The 17,349-nt window shown below is 40.6% G+C and overlaps 1 protein-coding gene across 16 annotated transcripts in view; it reads left to right on the forward strand.

Moving 5' to 3' along the window:
* The window catches only part of LOC111561429, a 263,855-nt gene that overhangs the window by 188,574 nt on the left and 57,932 nt on the right, over positions 1-17,349 (forward strand). For 2 of the 16 annotated variants that reach the window (XR_006601031.1, XR_006601037.1), the window contains one exon: positions 2,256-2,858. The exons of the other annotated variants lie outside the window; for them this stretch is intronic. The gene's annotated coding sequence lies outside the window, so the exon portion shown is untranslated. Of the gene's footprint in view, positions 1-2,255; positions 2,859-17,349 lie in introns of those variants that run through there. 16 annotated transcript variants of the gene reach the window in all.

A 17,349-nucleotide genomic window follows, 5' to 3' on the forward strand; every position in this document is an offset into this window, starting at 1 on the left:
ACAAAAATGAACGTTCCCACTAGCACATCTTTCAACACATTCATAACCTTCATGACCATTATAAATGGTGTACTGCCCTTGCTCTTGCCCATGACCTTCCCTTCAATTGTGCACTGGCTTAGCTTGGCTTGGCTCTTATCCTTCTCATGTAGTTATGAACATCACTCTTGTACTTATGTCTTCTCTCTAACATCCAATTTGTCCTCTGCTGCATCATTACCATTAGCATCCAAACATTCTTCAGTATCTTCCACCTTAAAAAGCTATCCCTTGGCCTGACATCACCCTCTAGCTATTGTCCTGTTGCTTGGCTCCCTTTTCCAGCAAAACTCCTTTTAAGAATTCTTACCTTTCACACTTCTTGGCCTCCCATTAGTTCTTGAACCCATGCCTCTCAAGCTTTTGCCCCTAACTCTTCATTGAAATAGCTCTTGCTGAGATCACCCATGACCCCCATGTTGATTTGACACAGGGGTCAGGACTAGTCCTACTCTTACTTGGTCTAGTAACAGCATCAGACTCAGCTGCCACTCTCCTCTTGAAATGATTTCTTCACCTAGGCTATGTGACTCCATTTCTCGTGGCTCTCCTCCTGCCTCATTAGCTATATATTTTGCTCTTTTTTTTTTTTTTTTTTTTTTTTGCTGGATATTCCTCACTTCCTTTTCTCTAAATATTGGCATGTCTCAAGGTCAGTTCTGTGAAAGAGAACTGAGGTGAGGTGAGGAGGTAAATCTAGCAAATTATTGGTTTATGTGATTGTGAGGGCTGACTAGGCAAATCTGAAATCCGTAGGGCAGGCTATTTGAAAGGCAGTCTGGAACGCTTGGGCTTGAACCGAGGTTGGATCCACAGGTGGGATTCCTTCAGAGAAGCCTTAGTTCTACTCTACAGGCTTTTCAAATGATTGAATCAGGCCTACTGAAATTATCCCAGATAGTCTTCCTTTCTTAGATTATCTATAAGATACCTTCCCAGCAACACCTAGATTAGTGTTTGGTAGACTAACAGGGGACTATAGTTTAGCCAGGCTGACACAGAAAAGTGACCATCACACTCACAGTCATATCATTTTTAAGTGGCAGAATTGACTTTTGAACCTAAGACAACCTAACCTCAAAGTCAGTGCCCACTTCAGGATATCATCTCGTCCAACACTCTGAGAAGGGCCTGCTTCTTAAAACTGGGTCCTCACTATTACCAGCAATATGCAAACTTAATTTGCTTAACTGTTTTTCAGAGATGGGGAAAGGTATTCTTACTCTGGGTGGAGGTTAGACAGGAGTGCATTTCAGCACTAACATTCAGTAGTCCTTTGGTTCAGTGATACTCAAATTTGCTCAGTAGAGATCATCTGAGGATCCACAAAGAGGACAGAGAATGATTTATAAAGGGCAATAGTGAAATAGGTTCATTTCTAGTATTTAAGAAGGCCGCTTAAAAACAGTTTATGGTTGGGTTTAGAAACATTTTTTTACAATATTATTTAAAATATACTCTGAAGAATCTCAGAATAAAGGGCTAATTAAGTAAATGAAAACTTGAGTCTGTCCTGTTTGTAGTTGTCACTCTTATTGAATTGATTCCAAATTAATGAAGTTTTACAACATATGACATTTAAAGAAGTAACTCTAATGTTTTATTTACTGAAGTCAGTTGTGGTGTGTTGAGTAATGGCATCCCAAAGAAGTTCAGGCACTAAATTCTTGGAACCTGTGAATGTTTTCTGGCAAACAAATTTTGCATGTGATCAATCTGAGGCTCTTGGGATGGAGAGTCTCCTGGCTCACCCAGGTGGGCCCAGTGAAATCACAGCAGCCCTTCTAAAGGACTAAGGAGGAGACAGTGTGATGATGTCAGCAGAAGCTGGAGTGGAGGTGTTTGGAGATAGAGGGAGAGGTCACAAGCCACGGAATGCAGGTGGTGATTAGAAGGTGAAGAAAGCAAGGGACCAGGTTGTCCCTTTAGTACCTTCAGGAATCAGCCCTGCTGACACCTTGCTGTTAGCCCTGTGAATCTGAGCTTGGACTTCTGACCTCCAGAACTGTAAGAAAGTACATTTATGTTGTTTTAAGCCACTGAAGTTATGATAATTTGTTAGGGCATTAATGGGAAACTAATGTGTCAGTAGAGAAAGTGTTTTCTGGTTAATTGTTTTTGGCTTAATGACAGTTATAGAACAATTCATGAATGGCAGGTGACAAATGCTTTTGGTTGGCTAACACAGCTTCCATCCATAACCTCTTTCTCCCTAGTTGGAGATGGACTTTGTTGGGAGACCGTTTCCTGGGGGCCAGCGAAAAGTTAGAGTCTAGACGTCTGATGAAATCTTTGAACAGGAACACCAACCATGGACCACCTATCTCCAGATTTTTATGTGAGAAAAAGAGTAAAAGACTAAGCACACACAAAATGTAGTATAGCCATCCTTCCAGACTTTAATTTGTGAACTCACATGCATGTATATGTGCACTTACACACATAGGCACACACATATTTAAATACTATTGATGAAGGAAATTTTCAACTTTGAATGTTTGTGGGCCCTAATCCTGGGCTCCCAGGGAAGCTATACTTGAACATTTAGCATGGTCAGAATGGCTCAGAAAAACCTCAAAGCATGGGCTCTATTTCTACCCCAAGCACACATTGTCTATCTGCTTCATTTAAAAATAATAATCATAAGGAGCATTCCAAACATGAAGGTAAGAAAAAGAAAAAACCTCCCCCTGGTTTCTCTAAGATGGAAGTCAAAGAGCCTTGCACATAAAAACTAAGATCATGTCTATAACTTTCCAGAGCGTCCTTCATAATGATTTGTAACTCTATGTAAAAAAACAAAAAACAAAAAACAAAAACCTATGTAACACTGCACCGAATGTTTCTTTCCTGGAGCACTCTTATTTGTGAAGATCATCTATCCAGGCAGCTGTCCTAACTTGGGCTCAAATGAAACTTTTCCTTGCTCTTTATAATTTTTAAAAAGGTTTGTTCGTTTTTCAGCACTATGCATGGGAAATTGTCACTTTTTTCCATTTAACATTATTTCGGAGCCAATTTCCATGCCGATAAATACAAATCAATGTAAAGCAACCATTTAGAGTGGCTATCTGCTATTTCAATGTATAAATGCATTTCAGTTTATTTTAGCAGCCTTCCATTGATGAGCGATTGTGGTTGTCATCGTTTTTAAAGCTTCCTCCTATTCTAAACAATCCTGTGCTGAACATCTTTATATGTCACTGGGCACATTTGCTTTACTACTTCCTTGGAATTATTTCTCAGAAAAAGAAGTTCTCAGGCGCTCACCTGACTGGAAGACAACTGATCTGTCAAGGGTTGAAGTCAATAAAAGCAACAAGGAGCCAAAATTAAGGTCACAAAGTTACCCTTCCTTTCTGCAATAGATTAAATCAAAGACTGGAGCTGGAGGAGGCACTGACTACCCCCTCTTCCCTTTTCCCCATAGAACCTGCACTGGTTGAGGGTCTGGTGGAGCAGTGTAGACAGGGGGATCGCCTGACTGTTAGGGGACCCTGAACAAAAATCTCCAGCAGTGTTGTAGACTCTGGGATTCTAGGGAATGGGAGAGGGAAGGGCTAAGAGTGGAAAAGAAGGGTAAGAGTGAAAAAGTAAGCTTGAGTGGGGAAAGAGTCTTCCAGGTTATGCCCCCCCCCCCCTGCCGACTCCCATGAGGCGCTCCTGCGGAGGCACCTGAAGAAGACCTCTGCCAAAGGCCTCAGGTAGAGAGTCGTAGGGATGCAGGTGCAGAGCTCAGGATGTATATATGCAGTGGTTGACCCAAGGAGGCACCTGTGACCTGGACTGCTCCTCCCCTCAGCCCATGATGCACGTCCGTGCACCAAGTCTCGTGTGGGGAGGCCAGCCCCCCCGGGGAGGCTTGTCAGGCAAAGCCTCTGTAGTTGCCTGTAGTTGGGCCTGAAAAATCATAGGTTTTTAACCAGGAGCCCGACTTCTCATAAATGCTGGGTCAAATGATAGGCATGTTTTGAAGGCTTTTACACATAATAACATTCAGAAATGTGACCCTTGGCACTATTACCACAACATCACAACACTGAGAGTTGATGTATTCTTAAATATTTGACAATCTTGTAGTTAAACATGGGTTCTCATTGTTTCAGTTTCTGCTTACTGGTTATCAGGGAATTGGAACTCCTTTCATATTCTGGTGCTAGTTCCTTATTTTAATTGTTAGAGCTTTGGATGATCTGGTAGAGTAGGACCTATCCCAGTAGTCTTGTTTGGCTTTTTTTTCTTGCCTCTTCTCATGCATTTATTTTTCTAGATGCATTTTACAGCCATTTAATAAAGCTTCTCTTCCCCTTAAACTCCTATTGGGAGTTTCCCTATTGGGGAACCCTATTGGGAAACCCCTATTGAGATTTCACTTGGGCTTTTTATATTACTAGATGAATTTGTGAAGAGGGGACTGACATCTTTATAATAGTGAGCTTTTCTGTCCAGATCGTGATCTATATGTCCTATTAGTTTGGGCTAGTTTTTAATGAGATAGGGTGTAAATAATTTCCTTGGTTAAGGAAGAACAATAAGATAGTTGACATAGTTTTTACATTTTGCCTAAGTGGAAGCAGGACAAGCTTTTATATCAGGACCATAAAAAACATATAAAATGACACATAGGGGGGGCTCTGGGGGGGGTTCAGTTGATGAAATATCTGACTCTTGATTTTGGCTCAGGTCATGATCTCACAGCTCTTGAGTTTGAGCCTCACGTCAGGCTGTGTTGGCAGCGTGGAGCCTGCTTGGGATTCTCTCTTCCCTCTCTCTGCCCCTTCCCTATTTGTGTGTGCACTCTTGCTCTTTCTCTTAAAATAAACTGTATAAAAATGACATATATATGCAGTCCTCTTTCTGCATGATTTTGGCATACATAAATTTCAGTTATCATGGCTCAGTTAATAATAGGAGTCCCCCACCACACAGTTCAACCTTTAGTTACCTTAGTGTATAAACTAAGTAATATTATCATCAAGGGCAAATTTGACTGCTAGCTCTTCAGTCTGCAGATCACTCTGTGAATAACATAAATTGATCAATGATCAGTGATGTCTGTTCCTTCAGTGTCTGTCAGTGCTTGGCCCCTGCATATCTGTTACTCAGGTCAACCCCACACAGCACAGTAGGTGGTTGTGTTCCCTCCTGATTTCCCAGTAATAAATCCATGTAAGGCTTTGCAAAAGGGATAATCAAAAGAGGGCATTAGCCAATAAATTGGAGGGGTCACAAGAAGACAAGATATCGTAATGCTGGAAGTGCAGCCCGAATTGGATGTAAATGGAACGCTAGAAGAACTCATCACTGTGGGAACACAGACACAGCTGCTGTTCAGAGGACGTCAGATCTGCAGCCAGGGGGAAAAATCAGACTTGCGTGAACTTCAAGTGGTAGTGACAAAAAGGATGAACGGGTCTCAGAGGAAGTGACCCTTGCAAAAAAAAACTTCACATTAAAGGAACTCTTGGAGACATTTCACGACATTGATAAAGGCAAAGGATAAATGGGGACAGCTGGTTCAAAATTAAAGAAGATTAAGATGATTTGCCACAGCGTCGGAAAGATGCTTGCTCTGAGTCATAAATTATAGGACAAGAACAAAGTGATCACTGTTCAAGTTACTCTTGAGAAATAAGGTGAAATAAATTTAATCTTCATTGTTTCTAATGTTTAAAATAAGGTGTATTAAATGTTGCTATTTTTATATTTCTCTGTGCATTTATAGTGAACAGCAAGGGCTTTTAATGCTTGGATAATATACATGGAAAAACTCCATTTTTTCCTTCTGTGTAGGGAAAAACCCAGTTCTTCCCTTCTATGAATTTCTTCCCTATGTGTTTCCTTTACTATTTACACAAAACACTTCACTTCTGACACTTCTGGTCACCAAATGGGTGGGGTTTTTTTTCCCATGCCAAGCAATTTGCGGTGCCCCCAGCTAGGTGTCCTATAATTCAACTCAACTCTAACACCATCTACCTAGAAATGGTATCAGATCTCACAGGCTAAGGGACAAGACTCCCACCCCCACACACACACCACACTTCTGATGTCAGTCACAAACCCAGGGTGTCACCTGTGCATCACAGATTCCAATGACCTCTTCTTTGGGTTCAATTAATTTGCTAGAGCGACTAACAGAAATCAGGGAAACATTTATGTTTACCAGTTTATTAAAGGATATGATAAAGGATACAGATGAACAGCCAGATGGAGAGAAACAAAGGGTGAGGTCTGGGAAAGTCCTAAGTACTGGAGCTTCTGTCCCCATAGAGTTGAGGTGTATCACCCCCCGCCCCTACTGTGGATGTGTTCACCAACCTGGAAGCTCTCAGAACCTCACACTCTTCTTCAACTTCATGGAGGCTTCCTCACATAGGCGTAATGAATTATTAAGTTAGCTTCTAGTCCTTCTATCTCTGAAGGGTCGGGGGTGGGGCTGAAAATCCCAAACTTCTCATCATAGTTTGGTCTTTCTGGTGGCCAGTGTCCATCCAGAAGCCCACCCAGAGCTGACACAGTGGCACAAAAGGTGCTCCTGGTGCTCTTATCACCTAGGGATTTACAAGGTTGTAGGAGCCCTGTGTCAGGGATGGGGTTAAATACCAGATATTAGAACAAGAGATGCTCTTAGTGTTTTGATCACTCAGGAAATTATAAGGGCTTCAGGAGCTCTGTGCCAGGAATGGGGAGGCAGAGACCAATATATATTTCCTGTTGTGTCGCTGAGAACACAGTAAAGATGACTGAGCAACTGTAATTTTTTTCCATTAAGATCATTTTGTGTAGTTTCATCCTATGCACTCATTCTGTGTGATCGTGCACTGCCGTGCAAAGTGAGCACAATCTGTGCTAAGGAAAACAGGAGGCAGAGTGAGCAAGAATAGTAAGTTGAGTGAAAATCCCCCCAACTCAGAGCAGATGGCAGGGAAAGGAAAGGCTGTTCATCTTGGTAAGAAAATAATGCCCATGAGACTGTCACTGGCCTAGAGGATGAATGTGCTATTGTGGAGTCATGCAGGGATGCTGCCACTCACAAAGGTCCTTCCAGAAATGAAGTCACTGTGTGGAAGAGCTGTCTGCACCACCATGTTCATTCACTGCAGCCTTATTTACCACAGCCAGGCCCTGGACACAACCTAAGTGTCCATCAACAGATAAGTGTGTAAAGAAAATTAATACGTATACAATGGAATAGTAAAACGGTAAAAGTAAAGAGGTAAAAAGCCATAAAAAGTAAGAAATCCTGCCATTTGTGACAACACGAATGGACCTTGAGGGCATGAGGCTTAGTGAAGTAAGTCAGTCACAGAAAAGACAAATACCATATGGTCTCACTTATATGTGGAAGCTAAAAACAAAAAAATAAAAAGCAAAACTGAATTCACACTCCTAGATACAGAAAACAGATTGAGGTAGGGGGTAGGGGAGATGGAGCGAAGGACGTCAAAAGGTACAAACTTCCTAGTTATAAGGTAAAATAAATACTGAGGATGTACTGTCCAACATGGCGACTGTAGTTAACACTGCGGCATATTTGAAAGTTGCCAAAAGTTCTCGTTGCAAGGTGAAAAAGCTTTTTCCTTTTGTCTCTATGTGGGATGATGAATGTTAACTTGCTGTGGTAATCATTTCACAATATATGCAAGTCAGGTCAGTATGTTGTACACCTTGAACTTACACAGCATTGTCCATCAATTGTATCTCAATAAACCTGGAAGAAAAAAAGAAACCTCTTCCCAATCATCAGTTTATTTAAATAGAATCTTTCTTTAAAGCTTTTGCTTATGAAAGTAGAAGGGATTTCTGGCCCTGGTTGCCTGAGTGTGCATCCTTGCTCCCTTTCTTTCAGGAGTCAAGATTGTCTAGGTCAAAAATGCCCCCTGTCTTTGTTGCTGTGTCAGGGAGGATGACTGCTCTCATTCCAGTTCTTTCATATGAAGTCATCTTGGCCACTTAATCTTCCATTGCACTGACACAATGAAACCCTCTCAGCCTAATGGGTTCAGGCACATCTTTCCTGGGCCGATAGCCAGGAATGGATTGATGTGCTAGTTTGAAAGGAGAAAGAAAGCACAAAGAATTTTTCAAGCCAAGGAAGAAACCAGAGAAAGAAATACAGTTTCTGTCAATGGCTTTAAGTGAGGATTTTTCCTTAAAATCCCCATGATGCTCTACAGCGCTGTGAGTGATTTATAACGCCAGCAAGGACTGGCTGTGCTTAATGGGGTCATTTGATTTTAATGCCTCAGATGGGACTGCTGCTATTTTTGGCCCAATAAACGAGTCTGCGGTGGTACACATGAGCAAATTTAAAAAGGTAAATCATGTCTGTACTGTGATCAATTTAGAGGGAGAGAATCTTAAGAAGAAAGCCAGACAGACAGTGAGATGGGAGATGTAATCTTCGACAAAATGCGTAACATTCCCTCATCTCTGGAGTAGAGGTACACAAAAGGCAGAGGCATCTGTATTTATAGATGTTCTGACGCTGGCTCTGAGATGTAATTTAAGGAACTCAAAGACCTGTCTCATTGGATATACGTCCTTGCTAAGTTGCTGGACTTCCTGCCTTTAGCTTGAGTTCTTCAGAGTCTTTCTGCATCTACCTTTGATTAGCAGTATGACCTTGAGCAAGTTATCTTTTCCAGCCTCAGCTTCTTCTCCTGTAAACAAGAGAATTGAAGGAGAAATCTAAAAGGTCTTTCAGTTCAATGGCTTTGTGACTCTCTCAAGTTCTTCAGGAGAAATACTTTTAATTGGGGGGACAGTTTCTGTCAGTAAAATTTTAAAAAACCAGCCTTGATGTAGAAAGGATTTAAGGTGACTTGCTATCATTTTATTTCTCTGGCTTTTGCATATGTGAGGAAGTTTCTTTTCTTCCCCACCCTGCACATGGCTGCCTTCAACTAAACTAAGGCGTGGTCTGGGATCTCAGAGGTTGTCAAGAGTATTTTATATTGCTTCTTAGATTGGTTGGCAGCACAGATCACATTACTGCAGGCAATTAAGATTTGGCTATAGAAATGAACTATTTCAAAAGTAAAACATCATTCATATAATAGCTAGTTAGAAATGCTATCACAAAATTTAGAATAAAATTTGAAGAAATAGAAACATCTAAGTAACTACCATTGTGTTCATTTTAAGAACTATCAAGCCTTGCCTATCTACTCTTTATTTTAATCTCTAATATAGGTAAAAAGCAAGCATTGATTCACCATAAATATTTCCTTAGAGTGAAAGTCAATTGTTACATTCATAGCTCACATCTGGCTCAGACTCTTAGAGGTGCTAAGACAACTTGACATTAAAAGCTCATTCAGGATTTCCAAGCTCTTGTAAAATAACGACAGGACTTCTAAGTCCTAATTTTCCATACATCTTCCAAAAAGCATATATATCACAAGGAGAATAAATGCAAAAACCTGTAGTTCAAGTCTACAACAATACTAGGAGACAGAAAATAATACAGTTCTCTTCAATTTATACATAGTGGAGAAATGGAAACACAGAAGAGCCAACCGGTGAGCTCTGCTAGAGTGGTGAGTCAGGAAGATACTAGCAGTAGAGGAATGAAAGTAAATCTCCCTCAAAAAGAAGGTCCCCCTACAGTGAGTGAAGAAACACTGAGAACACTGTACCTGTGCCAGCATCACATGAAAGGAAGGTACTCAGCATCAGCTATGAAGCCTCCTTGCTATAAATGTTTGACCTCAGTTGAATTCCAGGAAAGAGGAGAATCCCAAACATGAGATATTCTGTAGACAACTGACCTCTACTCTAAAAAGGATTCAATGTCATAAAGAACCAAGGGAAATGGAAAGATGGTTTCAGGTTGGGGGGAATAATGAGACATAACAACGAAACACAATATGGAAATCTTGACTGCATCTTGGATGGGTGTGCAGCTACAAAGGTCACTTGGCAAATGGGAAGGAAATTGCAGTACAACTGTGTCTTGTGTGATGTTACTTGAATGAATGCTTGTTTTCAGCTGTCGTAATGGTGATGTGGTTGTGCAGGAGAAAGCCCTTGTTCATGAGAGGTGCAAATCGGAGGACTTAGGAGTGAATGGCAATGAAGTCTGGAGCATACATTCAGATGGTTTGCAGAAGGGAAGTGCGTCTGTATGCAGTGGACAATGCAGTGGATATGATGAGATACCTTCAGTTAATAAACCTAGTATGGGATGTACTGTTGAGCAACGTTTCTGGAGGCTTAAAATTTTCTGAAAGAAAAAGAAAGAAAATTTCAGGCATCTTATTTTGAGCCCTTGAGACATTTAGCTGTCTCCTGCAAACTTCCTGGTGATATTTCCCAGAGACCTATCCCTACGTATGTCTTTGTGTTCCCCATGGCACAGCAAGAGGAGAAAGATGGGGAAGCTCTTGCAGCCTGCAAGTTCCCAGTTTGCATGATACAACTGTTGTGCCTGTCTGGAGTTTCTCTGGCATGGTGTTTCTCAGAGTGGAGTCTGTGAGCCACTGGTGAGCCTGCATTATATTGGACCTGCCGTAGACTTGCTGGAACTCTGGAAGGTGGGACCCAAGAACTAGAATTTTAGCAAGTTCCTTTGATTTCTTTTGCACACTGAAGTTCAAGAAACCTTGACCTAGCACTCGACTCTACCCTTAATAGCACCAAACCCACCCCAACAGGCATTTAGTATGAACACTAATTAGCATGGAAAATTATTTTTAGCAGGCTGTTAGAATTTGAAAAATAAGGCATTCAGAGAGCGATATGATGGCATATCGAGAGAGGTGACACTCCTTGATAAGGAAGCTGTTTCACCCACTACTATTCCACCAGATGTGTCTTGTGGCCTCTGACACAGACCTCTGACTCAAATGCATTTAGTTCCTTTTTTTTTTCTCAAATGCATTTAATTCCTGAAAGAATCATAGCTTCCTTCTCTCCCTTTCCTCTACCTGCTCTCATTCTGCCAATATGATTATTCAGAACACTGATTGTCATGTTTAAATAGAACAACACTTTTCTTAAAACTGGGTTAAGATTTTACATTAGGAAGAGGACATATTAACCTTATACCATCCACTTCAATCAACAAAACCAGTGACTGGAGGAGATAAGATATGGGACAGTTAAGCTTTAATGGGGGTTGAGGAATGGACAGGCAGAAAGAACATACTGCAAGTGTGGAATTATGTCTGAGCCTGATGGCATCCCAAAGTTGGGGGCCTTCGTCAGCTGGGGCCATGAGAGGTCCCAGTGTTTTGAGAGAGGAAGGGGTGCGGGGCCGGGAGGGACTAAAGAGGGTCATGGGAACATTCACATACAGAATTTTGACAGGGAATTAAAAAAAAAAACACCTTTTCCCAGTTCAGGAATGGTTCTTGGAGAAAATAATAGTTTTTAATACTCTATTTAAAATTCATTGGGTCCATGTAGACAATTTCTTGGTTGTGGATTGTGGTTGTGACTACTGAAATATCACCCTTACACATTTGCTCTGGAGATCCCCCTAATGCAATGCCTCTTGAGCCTCATGGAAGAGAACACCACTCCCCCAGCTCAATCAGGAACATTTGGGATTGAAGTCTGAATGTCAAGCTAGTCAAAGGTACAATACCATTTCCATAATTTCTGCTGTTCAGTTGTGACAGGTGAATTCCACTGGGAGAAAGAACAGGTGGGAGTGACAGTAGACATGGGGTGTCTTTGGGGGTTGACCAAAGTTCTACAATTGATCATGGGAGTGGCCACACAACCCTGTGAATATACTAAAAACCATTCATTTGTACCCTTTAAATGGGCAAATCGTATGTGAACTATATCTCAATAAAGCTGTAATATGTATCTTTAAAAATCACTGGAAACATATCTAGGGGTACAAAGAAGAGAAAATTCTTTGTGAATTATAAGGTGACTCTCTGGCCAACCATGGATAGCTATGCATCCAAAAAGCTAAGGGCAAATTGCAGGAAGCTTGTCATCCAAGACAGGAGAAGATTAATTGTGAAACTTTTCAAGAAGCATAGGTAAAAATGATTTAAAAAAATAAGACCTTTTTCTGTTGCATCACCTACCCATTACTTTTGTAATTTTTTAAGGAGGTAAAGTAACCAGAGGGACTGCAAAGAGGAGGTAAGTATGTGGCCTATTTCAGTAAATATTTCATTTATTTATTTTTAAGTATACAATGTCTCTCAAGAGCTGAGATGATGTGGTTGGATTGAGAAGAGTGGGATTGTTCATGTACTGTTACTATAACAATTGAAGTTTCAGAAACAGGAGTTCATAGATAGACAACCATGACTGCTAGCCTATAGCCCTCACTGCCAGTTCATGTTTTAGGGTCCTGAAAACCCTCTGTATTGGTTTGTTTGTGCTTATTGGGCTCAGAGATAATAATGCCTTTCCTTTAAGCATATCATCCAAAACATTTGAGGGCTTGGAGGTGCGGGGAAAAGGGGGAAAGAAGAACAGCAAAACATCACTATCAAGTAATGAGCCTAGTGGCTTTGCAAGCCTCAGAAAGTGGAAAAAGTAGTGAGCAAACCTAGCTTCATCTCACTCCCCTGAGTGAGAAGAGGGGACCACTTGGGGTATGAAGTCTGGACATCTGGGTCGAGGCTTCCCATTTCTCAGGGCTGTGGGTGTGAAGCTGAGAAACTGTGAGGTGCCTTGGGAGAAACCAAAGCAAAAGTCAGGCAGACTGTTGAAGCGAGTTGCCCAACAGAAAAGGCCAGGCCGAGAGGGAGATTTAAATACACATGGCTCTAGAGGGAAACCACTTGAGGCAAAGGGGTTGAATCAGAGGTTGAAGGTGGGGCTAAGACACCATTTCAGTGGACCTTATGGAGTGTTGCAGGGTCCTACAGGTTGGATGAAGAGGGACAAGGAAGAGGAAGGAACCGTTAACGGCACTGCCTATTCCTTGTTCTATCTCAACTTTTCCGAGGGCCAAGTCAAAGAATTATGGAATCTAGTAGTTTGACCTACCAGCCAGGCAGTCCACAAAACCTCCAAGCATATGAGTGTTTACATTTAAGGACCTCCAGAGTGGTTGCCAGATCCATTCCCAAACCACCCTTAATACCAGAAAGTCCTTCCTTACATCAAAATGCACAGTTCCTGCTAATAAAACCCATTTCTTATCTTGGCCCCTTGCTGGCTGGACATCAACACACAGCTGGTGAATGTTTGGGAAGCCATAAGCTCTCTAAGGGTTAGTCTCCTCATTTGTAAAATTGGCATAATGCTAGGGCCTGTCTTGCAGGGTTATTGTAGAGATTGACCGAGACGAGATTTATAAAGCATACAGATCACTTCTTGGCACAGGGTATGCATTGTTTTCGGCATCAGAATCAGTCCTAGTATTAGTTGTTGTGTTTCTTTTAGTAATACTGAGGCACATAGCCTGTGCTAATCAAAAAAGGCTCCTATCTGACAAATAACGGAAACTCTAGATTTCTTGAAAATTCTAGTGACCAAAAAAATGTAGATACTGGTAAACTGAGTGTTCACTGTGTGATAGACCCTCTGGTGTGTTCTATTTATATTATATCTTTTTATCTGCAGGATGACCCTGTGAATAAAAAGAATTCCATTTTACACATTTGAGAACAAGCTCAGAAAATTGACTTGACCAGGTACCCCAACTAGTAGGTTTAGGAATGGAACTTGAATCTAGTTCTGTATGACTCCAATACCTTAGTGTGAGAGCAACCACAGGAGCATGAGGTTGGGTTTTGCTGTCACAGTGGCATCGAGGACACCCTGTTGGGGGCTGAGGAGCACAACCTAAATCTCAAGGTTAAGGCTGTACCAGCAATTCCTTCATTTTCCTTCGAATCTGTCATTGGTCTATAGCTTTGCCCATAAAGATTTCTAAAATATTCTGGAAGCCGTTTATGTTTTCAGTGTGTACTGGCCTTTATATTAACAAATTCAAGTTTTTCCATAAGCCAGTACGTTTTTAAGTAGTGCAGGGTTTTTCTGAAATGGCTTGTGGCTGACACAGCCTCAGAGGAGAAGACCCAGTGGGTGCCATTTCCAGTCACACACCCTGTCCATTCCATTTCATTCCATTCTACTTTCATCCGGTTTGTATTTTAGGGCTCCACGTAAGAAGATATCTTTAGGGAGGAAAAAATATTCTGCTGCTAAAAATATAAATATTTGAAAACCAAAGCTTTAAACTATTGTTGGTAATACTTGTATTTATTTGTCTCAAAACACATTATTCAAAAATGCCCGATTCTCATTTCTTGCATTCTATGATTTCAGGAATAATTGTCAAGGTTTCCTAGATTTGTTGTAATTTCCATGTTAGGTATGTTAATTTTTCTTGACTAATATGCTTTCCCTCGGAGAACCTCCCTCTAATAATACCATGTGCTTCTATGAGAGCTCCTTACCCAGCCTTGGCTGTTCCTGCATCCCATCCCACAGGCAAACTGATTCATCCAGGAATTGATATGTGGTGAAGCAGAACAAATTTGAGTCTTTTCCTAGATCAATATTCAAAGCATTAGCTGGTGAATGAAACCATGCAGGGATGAGCAAAACAGAGAATGGAGGGAAAATCAGAGTCCTAATGAAATTATTTGAGCTCCTGGATCCAGTTGGACTTGAAACCATGTTCCTATCTGGATTCTCCCATTTAAATGAGTCAAGACTTCACCTCTTCCTGGATGTCTTATAAGATCAATCCAATTGATCTTGACTGCTGTATCTGTTCTGTTCCTGACATTTAAGGCTTTGCACTTTATTCTTTTGTGCACATTGAGAATGCTGTTGTAAAAAACTATCCTTTGGTTATTCCAAATGTAGACCTTGTGTGTTTCCTCAACCGGGAAGCAAGCTCCTCAAGGAAGGAGCCATTCATTGTCTTAACATCTGTAACCTCTGAGAGAGTCTTAATGATTGAGCATTTGACTTTCCCAGAAGGTAGTAATGCTTTTTCTTTAGGGAAATTTGAACATTTTGCCTTTTTATGATACTAGGAGTGACTGTCAGCTGTTGAAAACTCTGCCCAGTGGCCAGCCTCATGGATACATGTGTTGTGACCATGTCCTCAATTGTGATCCTTACCACTTGCCTTCATATAAGTGTACTTTTCATGATCTTCTTTTGTCTACCAGCTCCTTTAACCTGCTTTCAGCGGGAGATGCTATGTAAGAGGCAAAATGTTTTTGTTTTTTAATTCTAGTATAGTTATGATTCAATGTTATATTAGTTTCAGATGTATAGTATAGTGATTCAGTACTTCCATACATTGCCCGGTGCTCATCATGATAAGTGTACTCATAATCCCTGTCACCCATTTCACATCCTCCCCCCACCTCCCTTCTGGTAACCATCAACTTGTTCTCTATAGTTAGGACTCTTTTGGCTTGTCTCTTTTTGCCTTGTTTTGTTTCTTAAATTCCACATATGAGTGAAACCATATGATGTTTGTATTTCTCTGACTCACTTCACTTAGTATTACATGGATAGATCCATCTATGTTGTTGCAAATGATAAGATCTCATTCCTTTTTATGCCTGAGTAATATTGCCTTGTATATACATACCACATCTTGTTTATCCATTGTTCTTTCAGTGGACACTTGGGCTGCTTCCATGATGTGGGTATTGTAAATAATGCTGCAATAAACAAAGGGGTGCATATATCATGTTTTTGTGTTCTTTGGGTAAATATCCAGTAGTGAAATTACTGGATCATATGGTAATTCTATTTTTAATTTTTTGACAAACGTCCATACTGTTTTCCACATTGCACCAGTGTGCATTCACACCAACAGTGCCCAGAACTTCCTTTTTATCCACATTCTCACCAATACTTGTTATTTCTTGTATTTTTGATTCTAGCAGTCCTTACAGGTAGGAGGTGATATTGTGGTTTTCATTTGCATTTCCATGACAATGAGGGATGATGAGCATCTTTTCCTGTGTCTGTTAGCCATTGGTATGCCTTTTTTGGAGAAAAGTTTGTTCATGCCTTCTGCCCATTTTTTAATTGGATTATTTGGGAGGGGGTGGTGTTGACTTGTACCAGTTCTTTATGTTTTGGATGCTAACCCTTTATCAGTTATATCATTTGCAAATATCTTCTCCCATTTAGTAGGTTGTCTTTTAGTTTTATTGTTTCCTTTGCTGTGCAGAAGCTTTTTATTTTGTTTTTTTTTTTTTATTTTTTTTTTAACGTTAATTATTTTTGAGACAGAGAGAGATAGAGCATGAACGGGGAAGGGGCAGAGAGAGAGGGAGACACAGAATCAGAAGCAGGCTCTAGGCTCTGAGCCATCAGCCCAGAGCCCGACGCGGGGCTCGAACTCACGGACCGCGAGATCGTGACCCGGGCTGAAGTCGGACGCTCAACTGACTGAGCCACCCAGGCGCCCCGAAGCTTTTTATTTTGATGTAGGCCCAATACTTTATTTTTGTTTTTGTCTCAGGAGGCATACCTAGAAAAAAGTTGCTATGACCAATGCCAGAGAAATTACCACCTATGCTCTCTTCTAGGATTTTTATGGTGACAGGTGTCATATTTAGGTCCTTAGTCCATTTGGAATTTAATTGTGTTTATGGTGTAACAAAGTGGTCCAATTTCATTCTTCTACATGTAACTGTCCAGTTTTCCCAACATCATTTGTTGAAGAGATTATCCTTTTCCTAATTATATATTCCTTTCTCCTTTGTTGAAGATTAATTGACCATATAATTGTGGGTTTATTTCTGAGCTCTCTATTCTGTTCTATTGATCTGTGTGTCTACTTTTGTGCCAGTACCATACTGTTTTAATTACTACAGCTTTGTAGTATCACGTGAAATCTGGAATTGTGATATCCCCAGTTTTGTTTTTATTTTTCAAGATTGCTTTGGCTATTTGGGGTCTTTTGTAGTTCCCTACAAATTTTAGGATCATTTGTTCTAGTCCTGTGGAAAATGCTGTTGGTATTTTGATAGGGATGGCATTAAACCTGTATATTGTTTTGGGTAGTATATACTTTTAAACAACATTTGGTCTTCCTATACATGTGTACGGAATGTCTTTCCACTTGTTTGGGTTGCCTTCAATTTCTTTCATTGGTGATGTATAGTTTTCAGTTTAAGTCTTTCACTTCCTTGGATAAGTTTATTCCTAGGTATTTTATTATTTTTGGCACAATTATAAATGGGATTGTTTTCTTAATATCTCTTTCTGCGCTTCATTATCAGTGTATACAAATGCAATAGATTTCTGTACATTGATTTTGTATCCTGACACCTTACTGCATTCATTTATCATTTCTAGTAGTTTTGGGGTGGAGTCTTTTGGGTTTTCTATACATAGTAT

The sequence above is a fragment of the Felis catus genome, chromosome A1 (genome assembly GCF_018350175.1).
Source record: "Felis catus isolate Fca126 chromosome A1, F.catus_Fca126_mat1.0, whole genome shotgun sequence".
Taxonomy (NCBI): Eukaryota; Metazoa; Chordata; class Mammalia; order Carnivora; family Felidae; genus Felis; species Felis catus.